General features: G+C 46.0%; 1 long non-coding RNA gene across 1 annotated transcript in view; it reads left to right on the top strand.

Annotated features, from left to right (window-relative positions):
- Window positions 1–880, top strand: part of LOC141161923 (uncharacterized) — a 68,921-nt gene extending 68,041 nt beyond the window's left edge. The window contains exon 3 of the long non-coding RNA XR_012250707.1: window positions 445–880. This is a non-coding gene — a long non-coding RNA (uncharacterized lncRNA). The remainder of the gene's footprint in view (window positions 1–444) is intronic.
- Window positions 881–17,231: the final 16,351 nt, after the last annotated feature.

Below are 17,231 nucleotides of genomic sequence, written 5' to 3'. Positions count from 1 at the left end.
GCTAATTGATAAAAAATAAACTATTAACACATCAATTCTCAAAATCATTCCTTTGCAGCATTTTTTTTTTTGCACACCTGCCTGAAACTTTTGCACAGCACTGTACATTTAAAATCACACACATAGGGAGAGACCTGTTCCTGAATGGGAGATAGATGGGGAGAAGCTCCTGGGGACCGGCCTTTTGGACTTTCAGATGTTCCCTGTCATCCCCCTGCGCCCCTCTGATGGTGCAGAGGCTAAGCTGGCATCATGTGAGTGCGTACAGTGTGGGCTAGCAGTGTGACCATGCTGTTGGTCTGAGCTGTCAATCATCAGGAGCACACCGATCTCCGGTAAGCAGGATGTCTGGAGGCAGAGGAGCGGTGTGCTCCTGAATACACGTAATGACACAAAACGTTTAAAGAAAATCATATTGATTAAATATTACTTTGTCTTTTCCAGCAAGTTTGGATGATGCATTGAAAATGCAAAGATCCCGAAAATTGCAAATCTTAACCTGATAAGCAGCTGCAGAACTTCTGAATGCTTCTATGAATAAGTGATAATTGCTGCCTGGAGCAGATGAGCAGTCATGAGCTCGCCGCCATCATCACACCGCAGCGATCAGCTTATTATCACCTGTGAAAAGTCCCACACTATTATATATGGCATCTCGGTGGCTGGATACCCAACCATGGAGGACGGCGAAGACGGAAATGTCACCAGTTATTTTCATTCTAAGCTTCTTGTTTTCTGGAGCACGCAACGTTCCATTCACCAACATTCCAGAGACGATGGAACGTCTTCCGTTGTTGGGATTTCCTGACGAGAAGGGAAATTCTCTTTAAGAGTCTCTGGAGTCTTTTATGTAAATTTCGTCGTTTTCTCTTTCATGTGCGGCGGCTTCTATAAATAAGTCATTGACTGGAAACATTCGGCTCCGATTCTTCATCTGCATCAGCCGAGGTCACGCAGAGTTCTTATATCCGGCGGCTGATGGCGCAGGCATCTATTCATGTTCTATACGGAATAGTGCAGCCACTTACATGGAAAATCCCATCAGAGCTGTGACTCGAAAGGAAGCGACTAATGTGTCGTCTCATAGACAACTGCTGCCTAATGGAGGTGAGAAGTCGTCAGATATGACCCAGCATCGGTCTGGAGGTGAGAAGTTGTCAGATATGATCCAGCATCGGTCTGGAGGTATGAAGTTGTCAGATATGACCCAGCATCGGTCTGGAGGTGAGAAGTTGTCAGATATGACCCAGCATCGGTCTGGAGGTGAGAAGTTGTCAGATATGACCCAGCATCGGTCTGGAGGTGAGAAGTTGTCAGATATGATCCAGCATCGGTCTGGAGGTGAGAAGTTGTCAGATATGATCCAGCATCGGTCTGGAGGTGAGAAGTTGTCAGATATGACCCAGCATCGGTCTGGAGGTGAGAAGTTGTCAGATATGACCCAGCATCGGTCTGGAGGTGAGAAGTTGTCAGATATGACCCAGCATCGGTCTGGAGGTGAGAAGTCATCAGATATGATCCAGCATCGGTCTGGAGGTGAGAAGTCATCAGATATGATCCAGCATCGATCTGGAGGTGAGAAGTTGTCAGATATGACCCAGCATCGGTCTGGAGGTGAGAAGTTGTCAGATATGATCCAGCATCGATCTGGAGGTGAGAAGTTGTCAGATATGATCCAGCATCGATCTGGAGGTGAGAAATTATCAGATATGATCCAGCATCGATCTGGAGGTGAGAAGTCATCAGATATGATCCAGCATCGATCTGGAGGTGAGAAGTTGTCAGATAAGACCCAGCATCGATCTGGAGGTGAGAAATTATCAGATATGATCCAGCATCGATCTGGAGGTGAGAAGTCATCAGATATGATCCAGCATCGATCTGGAGGTGAGAAGTTGTCAGATAAGACCCAGCATCGGTCTGGAGGTGAGAAGTCATCAGATGTAATCCAGCATCGGTCTGGATGTGAGAAGTCGTCAGATATGACCCAGCATCGGTCTGGAGGTGAGAAGTCATCAGATATAATCCAGCATCGGTCTGGAGGTATGAAGTTGTCAGATATGATCCAGCATCGATCTGGAGGTGAGAAGTCGTCAGATATGATCCAGCATCGATCTGGAGGTGAGAAGTTGTCAGATATGACCCAGCATCGATCTGGAGGTGAGAAGTTGTCAGATATGATCCAGCATCGGTCTGGAGGTGAGAAGTCGTCAGATATGATCCAGCATCGATATGGAGGTGAGAAGTTGTCAGATATGACCCAGCATCGGTCTGGAGGTGAGAAGTCATCAGATGTAATCCAGCATCGGTCTGGATGTGAGAAGTCGTCAGATATGACCCAGCATCGGTCTGGAGGTGAGAAGTCATCAGATATAATCCAGCATCGGTCTGGAGGTATGAAGTTGTTAGATATGATCCAGCATCGATCTGGAGGTGAGAAGTTGTCAGATAAGACCCAGCATCGGTCTGGAGGTGAGAAGTCATCAGATGTAATCCAGCATCGGTCTGGATGTGAGAAGTCGTCAGATATGACCCAGCATCGGTCTGGAGGTGAGAAGTCATCAGATATAATCCAGCATCGGTCTGGAGGTATGAAGTTGTTAGATATGATCCAGCATCGATCTGGAGGTGAGAAGTCGTCAGATATGATCCAGCATCGATCTGGAGGTGAGAAGTTGTCAGATATGACCCAGCATCGATCTGGAGGTGAGAAGTTGTCAGATATGATCCAGCATCGGTCTGGAGGTGAGAAGTCGTCAGATATGATCCAGCATCGATATGGAGGTGAGAAGTTGTCAGATATGACCCAGCATCGGTCTGGAGGTGAGAAGTCATCAGATGTAATCCAGCATCGGTCTGGATGTGAGAAGTCGTCAGATATGACCCAGCATCGGTCTGGAGGTGAGAAGTCATCAGATATAATCCAGCATCGGTCTGGAGGTATGAAGTTGTTAGATATGATCCAGCATCGATCTGGAGGTGAGAAGTCGTCAGATATGACCCAGCATCGATCTGGAGGTGAGAAGTCGTCAGATATGATCCAGCATCGGTCTGGAGGTGAGAAGTCGTCAGATATGACCCAGCATCAGTCTGGAGGTGAGAAGTCATCAGATATAATCCAGCATCGGTCTGGAGGTGAGAAGTTGTCAGATATGACCCAGCATCGATCTGGAGGTGAGAAGTCATCAGATATAATCCAGCATCGGTCTGGAGGTGAGAAGTCGTCAGATATGACCCAGCATCGGTCTGGAGGTGAGAAGTCATCAGATATAATCCAGCATCGGTCTGGAGGTGAGAAGTTGTCAGATATGACCCAGCATCGATCTGGAGGTGAGAAGTCGTCAGATATGACCCAGCATCGATCTGGAGGTGAGAAGTTGTCAGATATGATCCAGCATCGATCTGGAGGTGAGAAGTTGTCAGATATGACCCAGCATCAGTCTGGAGGTGAGAAGTCATCAGATATAATCCAGCATCGGTCTGGAGGTATGAAGTTGTCAGATATGATCCAGCATCGATCTGGAGGTGAGAAGTTGTCAGATATGACCCAGCATCGGTCTGGAGGTGAGAAGTTGTCAGATATGATCCAGCATCGGTCTGGAGGTGAGAAGTTGTCAGATATGACCCAGCATCGGTCTGGAGGTGAGAAGTTGTCAGATATGACCCAGCATCGATCTGGAGGTGAGGAGTTGTCAGATATGACCCAGCATCGGTCTGGAGGTGAGAAGTTGTCAGATATGACCCAGCATCGGTCTGGAGGTGAGAAGTTATCAGATATGATCCAGCATCGATCTGGAGGTGAGAAGTTGTCAGATAAGACCCAGCATCGGTCTGGAGGTGAGAAGTCATCAGATGTAATCCAGCATCGGTCTGGATGTGAGAAGTCGTCAGATATGACCCAGCATCGGTCTGGAGGTGAGAAGTCATCAGATATGATCCAGCATCGGTCTGGAGGTGAGAAGTTGTCAGATATGACCCAGCATCGGTCTGGAGGTGAGAAGTTGTCAGATATGACCCAGCATCGGTCTGGAGGTGAGAAGTTGTCAGATATGATCCAGCATCGGTCTGGAGGTGAGAAGTTGTCAGATATGATCCAGCATCGATCTGGAGGTGAGAAGTCGTCAGATATGATCCAGCATCGGTCTGGAGGTGAGAAGTTGTCAGATATGACCCAGCATCGGTCTGGAGGTGAGAAGTCGTCAGATATGACCCAGCATCGGTCTGGAGGTGAGAAGTCATCAGATATGATCCAGCATCGGTCTGGAGGTGAGAAGTCATCAGATATGATCCAGCATCGATCTGGAGGTGAGAAGTTGTCAGATATGATCCAGCATCGATCTGGAGGTGAGAAGTTATCAGATATAATCCAGCATCGATCTGGAGGTGAGAAGTTGTCAGATAAGACCCAGCATCGATCTGGAGGTGAGAAGTTATCAGATATGATCCAGCATCGATCTGGAGGTGAGAAGTCATCAGATATGATCCAGCATCGATCTGGAGGTGAGAAGTTGTCAGATAAGACCCAGCATCGGTCTGGAGGTGAGAAGTCATCAGATGTAATCCAGCATCGGTCTGGATGTGAGAAGTCGTCAGATATGACCCAGCATCGGTCTGGAGGTGAGAAGTCATCAGATATGATCCAGCATCGGTCTGGAGGTGAGAAGTCGTCAGATATGATCCAGCATCGGTCTGGAGGTGAGAAGTTGTCAGATATGATCCAGCATCGGTCTGGAGGTGAGAAGTCGTCAGATATGATCCAGCATCGATATGGAGGTGAGAAGTTGTCAGATATGACCCAGCATCGGTCTGGAGGTGAGAAGTCATCAGATGTAATCCAGCATCGGTCTGGATGTGAGAAGTCGTCAGATATGACCCAGCATCGGTCTGGAGGTGAGAAGTCATCAGATATAATCCAGCATCGGTCTGGAGGTATGAAGTTGTTAGATATGATCCAGCATCGATCTGGAGGTGAGAAGTCGTCAGATATAATCCAGCATCGATCTGGAGGTGAGAAGTCATCAGATATAATCCAGCATCGGTCTGGAGGTATGAAGTTGTTAGATATGACCCAGCATCGATCTGGAGGTGAGAAGTCGTCAGATATGATCCAGCATCGGTCTGGAGGTGAGAAGTCGTCAGATATGACCCAGCATCAGTCTGGAGGTGAGAAGTCATCAGATATAATCCAGCATCGGTCTGGAGGTGAGAAATTGTCAGATATGACCCAGCATCGATCTGGAGGTGAGAAGTCATCAGATATAATCCAGCATCGGTCTGGAGGTGAGAAGTCGTCAGATATGACCCAGCATCGGTCTGGAGGTGAGAAGTCATCAGATATAATCCAGCATCGGTCTGGAGGTGAGAAGTTGTCAGATATGACCCAGCATCGATCTGGAGGTGAGAAGTCGTCAGATATGACCCAGCATCGATCTGGAGGTGAGAAGTTGTCAGATATGATCCAGCATCGATCTGGAGGTGAGAAGTTGTCAGATATGACCCAGCATCGGTCTGGAGGTGAGAAGTCATCAGATATAATCCAGCATCGGTCTGGAGGTATGAAGTTGTCAGATATGATCCAGCATCGATCTGGAGGTGAGAAGTTGTCAGATATGACCCAGCATCGGTCTGGAGGTGAGAAGTTGTCAGATATGATCCAGCATCGGTCTGGAGGTGAGAAGTTGTCAGATATGACCCAGCATCGGTCTGGAGGTGAGAAGTTGTCAGATATGATCCAGCATCGGTCTGGAGGTGAGAAGTTGTCAGATATGACCCAGCATCGGTCTGGAGGTGAGAAGTTATCAGATATGACCCAGCATCGGTCTGGAGGTGAGAAGTTGTCAGATATGACCCAGCATCGATCTGGAGGTGAGAAGTTGTCAGATATGACCCAGCATCGGTCTGGAGGTGAGAAGTTGTCAGATATGACCCAGCATCGGTCTGGAGGTGAGAAGTTATCAGATATGACCCAGCATCGGTCTGGAGGTGAGAAGTTGTCAGATATGACCCAGCATCGGTCTGGAGGTGAGAAGTTGTCAGATATGACCCAGCATCGGTCTGGAGGTGAGAAGTTGTCAGATATGATCCAGCATCGGTCTGGAGGTGAGAAGTTGTCAGATATGATCCAGCATCGATCTGGAGGTGAGAAGTCGTCAGATATGATCCAGCATCGGTCTGGAGGTGAGAAGTTGTCAGATATGACCCAGCATCGGTCTGGAGGTGAGACGTTGTCAGATATGACCCAGCATCGGTCTGGAGGTGAGAAGTCATCAGATATGATCCAGCATCGGTCTGGAGGTGAGAAGTCATCAGATATGATCCAGCATCGATCTGGAGGTGAGAAGTTGTCAGATATGATCCAGCATCGATCTGGAGGTGAGAAGTTATCAGATATAATCCAGCATCGATCTGGAGGTGAGAAGTTGTCAGATAAGACCCAGCATCGATCTGGAGGTGAGAAGTTATCAGATATGATCCAGCATCGATCTGGAGGTGAGAAGTCATCAGATATGATCCAGCATCGATCTGGAGGTGAGAAGTTGTCAGATAAGACCCAGCATCGGTCTGGAGGTGAGAAGTCATCAGATGTAATCCAGCATCGGTCTGGATGTGAGAAGTCGTCAGATATGATCCAGCATCGGTCTGGAGGTGAGAAGTTGTCAGATATGACCCAGCATCGGTCTGGAGGTGAGAAGTTATCAGATATGACCCAGCATCGGTCTGGAGGTGAGAAGTTGTCAGATATGACCCAGCATCGGTCTGGAGGTGAGAAGTTGTCAGATATGACCCAGCATCGATCTGGAGGTGAGAAGTTGTCAGATATGACCCAGCATCGGTCTGGAGGTGAGAAGTTGTCAGATATGACCCAGCATCGGTCTGGAGGTGAGAAGTTATCAGATATGACCCAGCATCGGTCTGGAGGTGAGAAGTTGTCAGATATGACCCAGCATCGGTCTGGAGGTGAGAAGTTGTCAGATATGACCCAGCATCGGTCTGGAGGTGAGAAGTTGTCAGATATGATCCAGCATCGGTCTGGAGGTGAGAAGTTGTCAGATATGATCCAGCATCGATCTGGAGGTGAGAAGTCGTCAGATATGATCCAGCATCGGTCTGGAGGTGAGAAGTTGTCAGATATGACCCAGCATCGGTCTGGAGGTGAGAAGTTGTCAGATATGATCCAGCATCGGTCTGGAGGTGAGAAGTCATCAGATATGATCCAGCATCGATCTGGAGGTGAGAAGTTGTCAGATATGATCCAGCATCGATCTGGAGGTGAGAAGTTATCAGATATAATCCAGCATCGATCTGGAGGTGAGAAGTTGTCAGATAAGACCCAGCATCGATCTGGAGGTGAGAAGTTATCAGATATGATCCAGCATCGATCTGGAGGTGAGAAGTTGTCAGATAAGACCCAGCATCGGTCTGGAGGTGAGAAGTCATCAGATGTAATCCAGCATCGGTCTGGATGTGAGAAGTTGTCAGATATGACCCAGCATCGGTCTGGAGGTGAGAAGTCATCAGATATAATCCAGCATCGGTCTGGAGGTATGAAGTTGTTAGATATGATCCAGCATCGATCTGGAGGTGAGAAGTCGTCAGATATGATCCAGCATCGATCTGGAGGTGAGAAGTTGTCAGATATGACCCAGCATCGATCTGGAGGTGAGAAGTCGTCAGATATGATCCAGCATCGGTCTGGAGGTGAGAAGTCGTCAGATATGATCCAGCATCGGTCTGGAGGTGAGAAGTTGTCAGATATGATCCAGCATCGATCTGGAGGTGAGAAGTTATCAGATATAATCCAGCATCGATCTGGAGGTGAGAAGTTGTCAGATAAGACCCAGCATCGGTCTGGAGGTGAGAAGTCATCAGATGTAATCCAGCATCGGTCTGGATGTGAGAAGTTGTCAGATATGACCCAGCATCGGTCTGGAGGTGAGAAGTCATCAGATATAATCCAGCATCGGTCTGGAGGTATGAAGTTGTTAGATATGATCCAGCATCGATCTGGAGGTGAGAAGTCGTCAGATATGATCCAGCATCGATCTGGAGGTGAGAAGTTGTCAGATATGACCCAGCATCGATCTGGAGGTGAGAAGTCGTCAGATATGATCCAGCATCGGTCTGGAGGTGAGAAGTCGTCAGATATGATCCAGCATCGGTCTGGAGGTGAGAAGTTGTCAGATATGATCCAGCATCGGTCTGGAGGTGAGAAGTCGTCAGATATGATCCAGCATCGATCTGGAGGTGAGAAGTTGTCAGATATGACCCAGCATCGGTCTGGAGGTGAGAAGTCATCAGATGTAATCCAGCATCGGTCTGGATGTGAGAAGTCGTCAGATATGACCCAGCATCGGTCTGGAGGTGAGAAGTCATCAGATATAATCCAGCATCGGTCTGGAGGTGAGAAGTCGTCAGATATGACCCAGCATCGGTCTGGAGGTGAGAAGTCATCAGATATAATCCAGCATCGGTCTGGAGGTGAGAAGTTGTCAGATATGACCCAGCATCGATCTGGAGGTGAGAAGTCGTCAGATATGATCCAGCATCGGTCTGGAGGTGAGAAGTCGTCAGATATGACCCAGCATCAGTCTGGAGGTGAGAAGTCATCAGATATAATCCAGCATCGGTCTGGAGGTGGGAAGTTGTCAGATATGACCCAGCATCGATCTGGAGGTGAGAAGTCATCAGATATAATCCAGCATCGGTCTGGAGGTGAGAAGTCGTCAGATATGACCCAGCATCGGTCTGGAGGTGAGAAGTCGTCAGATATGATCCAGCATCGATCTGGAGGTGAGAAGTTGTCAGATATGACCCAGCATCGGTCTGGAGGTGAGAAGTCATCAGATGTAATCCAGCATCGGTCTGGATGTGAGAAGTCGTCAGATATGACCCAGCATCGGTCTGGAGGTGAGAAGTCATCAGATATAATCCAGCATCGGTCTGGAGGTGAGAAGTCGTCAGATATGACCCAGCATCGGTCTGGAGGTGAGAAGTCATCAGATATAATCCAGCATCGGTCTGGAGGTGAGAAGTTGTCAGATATGACCCAGCATCGATCTGGAGGTGAGAAGTCGTCAGATATGATCCAGCATCGGTCTGGAGGTGAGAAGTCGTCAGATATGACCCAGCATCAGTCTGGAGGTGAGAAGTTGTCAGATATGACCCAGCATCGATCTGGAGGTGAGAAGTCATCAGATATAATCCAGCATCGGTCTGGAGGTGAGAAGTTGTCAGATATGATCCAGCATCGATCTGGAGGTGAGAAGTTGTCAGATATGACCCAGCATCAGTCTGGAGGTGAGAAGTCATCAGATATAATCCAGCATCGGTCTGGAGGTATGAAGTTGTCAGATATGATCCAGCATCGATCTGGAGGTGAGAAGTTGTCAGATATGACCCAGCATCGGTCTGGAGGTGAGAAGTTGTCAGATATGATCCAGCATCGGTCTGGAGGTGAGAAGTTGTCAGATATGACCCAGCATCGGTCTGGAGGTGAGAAGTCATCAGATATAATCCAGCATCGGTCTGGAGGTATGAAGTTGTCAGATATGATCCAGCATCGATCTGGAGGTGAGAAGTCGTCAGATATGATCCAGCATCGATCTGGAGGTGAGAAGTTGTCAGATATGACCCAGCATCGGTCTGGAGGTGAGAAGTCGTCAGATATGACCCAGCATCGATCTGGAGGTGAGAAGTTGTCAGATATGACCCAGCATCGATCTGGAGGTGAGACGTTGTCAGATATGACCCAGCATCGATCTGGAGGTGAGAAGTTGTCAGATATGACCCAGCATCGGTCTGGAGGTGAGAAGTCATCAGATATAATCCAGCATCGGTCTGGATGTGAGAAGTCGTCAGATATGATCCAGCATCGGTCTGGAGGTGAGAAGTCGTCAGATATGACCCAGCATCGGTCTGGAGGTGAGAAGTCGTCAGATATGACCCAGCATCGGTCTGGAGGTGAGAAGTCGTCAGATATGATCCAGCATCGATCTGGAGGTGAGAAGTTGTCAGATATGACCCAGCATCGATCTGGAGGTGAGAAGTTGTCAGATATGACCCAGCATCGGTCTGGAGGTGAGAAGTCATCAGATATAATCCAGCATCGGTCTGGAGGTGAGAAGTTGTCAGATATGATCCAGCATCGGTCTGGAGGTGAGAAGTCATCAGATATAATCCAGCATCGGTCTGGAGGTGAGATGTCGTCAGATATGATCCAGCATCGGTCTGGAGGTGAGAAGTTGTCAGATATGACCCAGCATCGGTCTGGAGGTAAGAAGTTGCCAAGTATGGTCCGAGCATTGGTGTCGAGGTGAGAAATTGACAGATATGGTTCTAGCCTAAGTCTGGAGGTGAGAAGTTGTCACATTTGGTCCTAGCATCATTCTGGAGTTGAGAAGTTGTCAGATGTAGTCCGAGAATCAGTTTAGATGATAGTGAATACATTGTAGATTTTGCCTCTTGGAGTTTGCTTAGTAGAAGCCCAGTCTGATGGCAGAATCGACGCGTCTCAGGCTCTGGAGGGTCTGACGTCTACATTATATCCTAGAAGGACACACAAGCTTCAGGATGTGTAGGGTACCACCCACTCCAGATAGTCAACCTTCATGAAAACTACACTGATGTACCATTGTGATACCAAGAATAGATTCACTGGACCAACTAAATAGTCCAGAGATCAGATTCAGAGACTTTCTGTCACTCTCCGAAATGTTAAAGGGATCAGGAGATTGCAGGTTCACTCCAAAACAAACTTCTCCATGGAGCCCATGAGCGATATCATCAGTAGGGAATAGAGGGAGCGCTGCTGAAAAGCCTTGTTAGACCTCGCTGTACGCTGCGGCGCTTTCAGGCAGTCGGGATGAGAGGACGGAGGATATCCGTTCATTATTCTTACTAGACTGTGTATTATTCTAGTCTGTAGGGATCAGAGGACGGAGGATATCCGTTCATTATTCTTACTAGACTAAGTATTATTCTAGTCTGCAGGGATCAGAGGACGGAGGATATCCAATCATTATTCTTACTAGAGTATGTATTATTCTAGTCTGTAGGGATCAGAGGACGGAGGATATCCGTTCATTATTCTTACTAGACTATGTATTATTCTAGTCTGCAGGGATCAGAGGACGGAGGATAGCCATTCATTATTCTTACTAGAGTATGTAGTATTCTAGTCTGTAGGGATCAGAGGACGGAGGATATCCGTTCATTATTCTTACTAGAGTATGTAGTATTCTAGTCTGTAGGGATCAGAGGACGGAGGATATCCGTTCATTATTCTTACTAGAGTATGTATTATTCTAGTCTGTAGGGATCAGAGGATGGAGGATATCCGTTCATTATTCTTACTAGAGTATGTAGTATTCTAGTCTGTAGGGATCAGAGGATGGAGGATATCCGTTCATTATTCTTACTAGACTATGTATTATTCTAGTCTGCAGGGATCAGAGGACAGAGGATATCCGTTCATTATTCTTACTAGAGTATGTGTTATTCTAGTCTGTAGGGATCAGAGGACGGAGGATATCCGTTCATTATTCTTAGTAGATTTTGTAGTATTCTACTCTGTAGGGATCAGAGGACGGAGGATATCCGCTCATTATTCTTACTAGAGTATGTTCTAGTCTGCAGGGATCAGAGGACGGAGGATATCCATTCATTATTCTTACTAGAGTATGTAGTATTCTAGTCTGTAGGGATCAGAGGACGGAGGATATCCGTTCATTATTCTTAGTAGATTGTGTATTATTCTAGTCTGCAGGAATCAGAGGACGGAGGATATCCGTTCATTATTCTTACTAGAGTATGTAGTATTCTAGTCTGTAGGGATCAGAGGACGGAGGATATCCGTTCATTATTCTTACTAGAGTATGTAGTATTCTAGTCTGTAGGGATCAGAGGACGGAGGATATCCTGCAATCTATGTAACATGATTTGGTGCTTCCAGGCAGTTGGGATCAGAGGACGGAGGATATCCATCTTATATAGTTAATAGATTACACAGACTATTTTCCTTGCATCCCGATCTTTCTCCTTTAAGACACCATTACTATATTTTTGGGGGTGTCATATTAAGGTGCTCAGATCCAGAGTGTGAAGAAATCCAATGTCCTTGCACTGCAGCGTCAGCCCATGAAAGAGACGTGTAGGACGCCCTGTGGCTGTGACATAGGGGACAGTTCGGGATTTTCATGCTTCCGCTAACAGATGTAGGTCTGTAGTTGTGGAATCAATTCTAACAAGACAAAAGCATCTTGTTCTAGACACCATTGGCAAAAAAGTCTCATCAGCTCCAATGAATATGGATATAATACAGAGCATGACAGGAGGCCAACCTGGCAGCGAGCCGCGAGCATCTTGTTATCTTGACTTTTGAGAGCCATTGACAGAAATTCGGAGCCAAAGGTGAATAAAGCAGAATGAAGTCATCTCACATCTAATTAGCTACAAAGTCTGAATATTTTTACTGGGAATCTGATTGTCACCTCTGCATAAAGTCTGCCGACACGAGGAACAGGTAGTAAACTGCGAAGACGATCACTTCCATCATGTATTTGTTGGTGCCAGAACCGGAAAACAATCAGTTTGAGGTTCAGCTGACGCCCCGTATCCCTCCGTCAGGAGCTTTCCAGAATTGTGCAGTCACTAAATCACTTCTGTGTCCCCTGAAACTCATAAATATAATTTGTAGGATTGTGGTTTTACTCCATGACATTCTTCTGAGGGAAATATTTGTCTTCAGAAGATACTTGTCTTTCTAGAAAGAATCGGAAGCCATTCCAGAAATGTCTCAATAACGCAACCATCTAGCAGACACGGGGATAGGCAGTCGGTCCATCGTGACTATAGAAGATGCTCAATTATGGATCTGAACTTCTCCAGGACATCTCAAGACGTTCGCTTCATCCTCTAGATTAGAAGAAATTGCCCGAAGGCTGTAGAAAATCATTATTTATATCTAAAAGACAATCATTTGTGGGGACATTTAAAGAAAATATTCACTCGTACCTCAAAAATATATATGATCTTAGCTCTAAAATAAATAGGCACTCTAGAAGAAATTAACTCCCCAGTGTAGTCGCTCACCTTCGCTCTAGAAGACATTCATGGATGACTGGTGAACGTATTTACTCATCATTCTAGAATTCTCATCTCTCTAGAAAACATTTCCTCTGCGGTGGGTTGACTCTAGAAGACACTGGGGCAAAGCTACGAGTGGAAACCGGGCATGTGATACTGAGTGGGAGGGTAGGGCCAGCAGCCACTTTGACTGGGCCAGGGTATTTAGACATAGAGCTAGGGCAGAAAACCAAACTTCTGACCCCGGTTTAGGAAAAGCCACAGCTCGGCTTTGCTAAAAGAAGAGACAAGGGACAAAGCGGGCACCAAGCACGTAAATAATCAAATATAGAAACAATGTAATGAAAACATTATAGAAATTTTATTAACATTAGGAATGTCCTAATGTTAATAAAAATTCTATAATGTTTTCATTACATTGTTTCTATATTTGATTATTTACGTGCTTGGTGCCCGCTTTGTCCCTTGTCTCTTTTTTTCTCATTGCTCTTATGGGGATTTTGGCACAAGCACGTATTTAGATATAATGTGGTGCTGGGTCATATTTATCTATTTAGCTCGGCTTTGCTCACATACCAGGTAAATCGCTCTCCAGCACAATCGTTCCCGTTTATGTTACGGTCAGTCATTTTTTTTTAACTTACCATCACTTCAGAAAACTAATCACTTTAAGAGATTGTCAGTGAAGAAAGCGCTCGGGTTATCACCTCTGTAAATTGTACTGAAGACGTTGCAGAAGACACAGATCTGGAAACTGATAGCCAATCTCTCTTTATGTAAAACGATGAATCATCTCATGAAGTTTAATCCCTTTTTTCCTAATTCTTTAACTCACAAAAATATTTATGCTTCCAGAAGATTCCTATTCCTCCCTCTAGAACACATGTCAAACTCTGGCCTGTAGGGTGAGTAAATTTGGCCCGCGATGCCAAGCTGGTCCCCCAGTATATCTGGCCCACCCCGCATCACTATTTCACCCGGCATTGCACTTTCACCTATATCGGAATCCTAGATGATACAAGTGAAAGAAATGATGGAGGAAGAAGCATCAGCTGACGCTCCCTTCTCCCGTCATTCTCCCTCTGTGTCTGAGGTCTCAGCGCAGCGGGCGCGATGATGTCATTACAATGCGCCCACTGTACCAATATGTGCAGAAGATCTGAAGACACCATGAAGAAACCGGAACAGAGGGGGAACGGGCAGAGGGGAGTATTTCTTTTTTTTTTTAATGTGGGGCCTATTATTCTGTATGGAGGACTATGTGGGGCCATTATACTGTATGGAGGACTGTGTGGGTCCATTATTCTGTATGGAGGACTATGTGGGGCCGTTATACTGTATGGAGAACTATGTGGGGCCATTATACTATATGGAGGACTATGTGAGGCTCATTATACTGTATGGAGGACTATGTGGGCCCATTATTCTGTATGGAGGACTATGTGGGGCCGTTATACTGTATGGAGGACTATGTGGGGCCATTATACTATATGGAGGACTATGTGGGTCCATTATACTGTATGGAGGACTATGTGGGTCCATTATACTGTATGGAGAACTATGTGGGGCCATTATACTGTATGGAGGACTGTGTGGGTCCATTATTCTGTATGGAGGACTATGTGGGGCCGTTATACTGTATGGAGGACTATGTGGGGCCATTATACTATATGGAGGACTATGTGGGTCCATTATACTGTATGGAGGACTATGTGGGGCCATTATACTGTATGGAGGACTATGTGGGGCCCATTATACTGTATGGAGGAGTATGTGGGGCCATTATACTGTATGGAGGACTATGTGGGGCCCATTATGCTGTATGGAGGACTATGTGGGTCCATTATACTGTATGGAGGACTATGTGGGGCCATTATACTATATGGAGGACTATGTGGGTCCATTATACTGTATGGAGGACTATGTGGGGCCATTATACTGTATGGAGAACTATGTGGGGCCATTATACTGTATGGAGGACTATGTGGGGCCCATTATACTGTATGGAGGAGTATGTGGGGCCATTATACTGTATGGAGGACTATGTGGGGCCCATTATGCTGTATGGAGGACTATGTGGGTCCATTATACTGTATGGAGGACTATGTGGGGCCATTATACTATATGGAGGACTATGTGGGTCCATTATACTGTATGGAGGACTATGTGGGGCCATTATACTGTATGGAGGACTATGTGGGGCCATTATACTGTATGGAGGACTATGTGGGGCCCATTATACTGTATGGAGGACTATGTGGGGCCATTATACTATATGGATGACTATGTGAGGCTCATTATACTGTATGGAGGACTATGTGGGCCCATTATTCTGTATGGAGGAGTATGTGGGGCCATTATACTGTATGGAGGACTATGTGGGGCCATTATACTGTATGGAGGACTATGTGGGTCCATTATACTGTATGGAGGACTATGTGGGGCCATTATACTGTATGGAGGACTAGGTGGGGCCATTATACTGTATGGAGGACTATGTGGGGCCATAATACTGTATGGAGGACTATGTGAGGCCCAATATACTGTATGGAGAACTATGTGGGGCCATTATACTGTATGGAGGGCTATGTGGGGCCATTATACTGTATGGAGGACTGTGTGGGTCCATTATTCTGTATGGAGGACTATGTGGGGCCGTTATACTGTATGGAGGACTATGTGGGTCCATTATACTATATGGAGGACTATGTGGGTCCATTATACTGTATGGAGGACTATGTGGGGCCATTATACTGTATGGAGGACTATGTGGGGACCATTATACTGTATGGAGGAGTATGTGGGGCCATTATACTGTATGGAGGACTAAGTGGGGCCCATTATACTGTATGGAGGGCTGTGTGGAGATTACAGTTGGAGAATCATACTGTGATGGGGTCACCATTCTTTGTTGGGGGGATTGAGGGAGGAGGGGTATAGTAGGATCATCATACCATGCATATGGAGGAATTCACTTTGGGGGCGTTAAACTGTGTTTGGGGGCACTTTTGTTTGAATCATACTTTATTATCTGTAATTACTCAAGGTTTTTTATCCTTTGTTATTACATATTTAAATTAGGCAATTGGGCCATATGCTTTTTACTGCTATTGCATAAAATATTGGAGTAATATAATGTTATTCTAATATCTATTAATTAAAATGTATTTTGTTCATGAGACAACCCCTTTAAGTTTGTTTCCATATGAAAAAGCTGATCGTTATATTTGACGATAAGGAAAAAAGTTCTCGATTGTAGACATTTTTTTAATAAATATCAAGGTTGGCCTATGACTTTGTCTAAGCTTTTAGTTTTGGCCCTCGGCGTATTTGAGTTTGACATCCCTGCTCTAGAAGGAAGTCTCCCAATAAAATACTAATATCAGAAAGTACAGATTCATCGGTTGCATCACCCAAGATGCCCAGCTGTAAGGCTCATCTGCTGAGGTCGATCCACTAAGAATTTGGTTCCATTGGGCACATTGACCGCGATCGTCGGTGCAGCTTCTTCTAAGTCACGTGGGACCATGAGGATTTGGGCAGACATCAATCACAGAAGCAGCAGGACAGGAGAAGTGGAATCCTGCAGCTAAAGCACAATACACACACGTGGTCAAAATTGTTGGTGCTATGAAAATGAACAGATGAAGGTCAGACATTGCTTTTCTGCTTCCACAGAATTTTTAAAACAATTAACCTCATGAAATCGGCCTGGACAGAAATGATGGTTCTTCTTCTTCTTAACTTAATATTTTATTGAAGAACCTTTTGAGGCGATCACTGCAATCAAACGATTCCTGTAACTGTCAATGAGACTTCTGCACCTCTCCACAGGTATTTCGGCCGACTCCTCATGAGCAAACTGCTCCAGCTGTCTCGTGTTTGAAGGTTGCCTTTTCCATGTTTCAGCTCTTTCCAAAGATGCTCAATAGGATTTAGGTCAGGGCTCATAGAAGCCACTTCAGAATAGTCCAATGTTTTCCTCTTCTCCATTCTTGGGTGTTTTTAGCTGTGCGTTTTGGGTCATTATCCTGTTGCAAGACCCATGACCTGCGACTGAGACCACGCTTTCTGACACTGGGCAGCACATTTCTCTCTAGAATCCCTTGATAGTCTTGAGATTTCATTGTACCCTGCACAGATTCAAG

Source organism: Phyllobates terribilis, unplaced genomic scaffold (assembly GCF_046119375.1).
Source record: "Phyllobates terribilis strain yellow unplaced genomic scaffold, ASM4611937v1 Scaffold_9__5_contigs__length_417890890, whole genome shotgun sequence".
Taxonomy (NCBI): Eukaryota; Metazoa; Chordata; class Amphibia; order Anura; family Dendrobatidae; genus Phyllobates; species Phyllobates terribilis.
The sequence above is the reverse complement of the archived record's forward strand: the minus strand, read 5'-3'. Positions and strand labels throughout refer to the sequence as shown.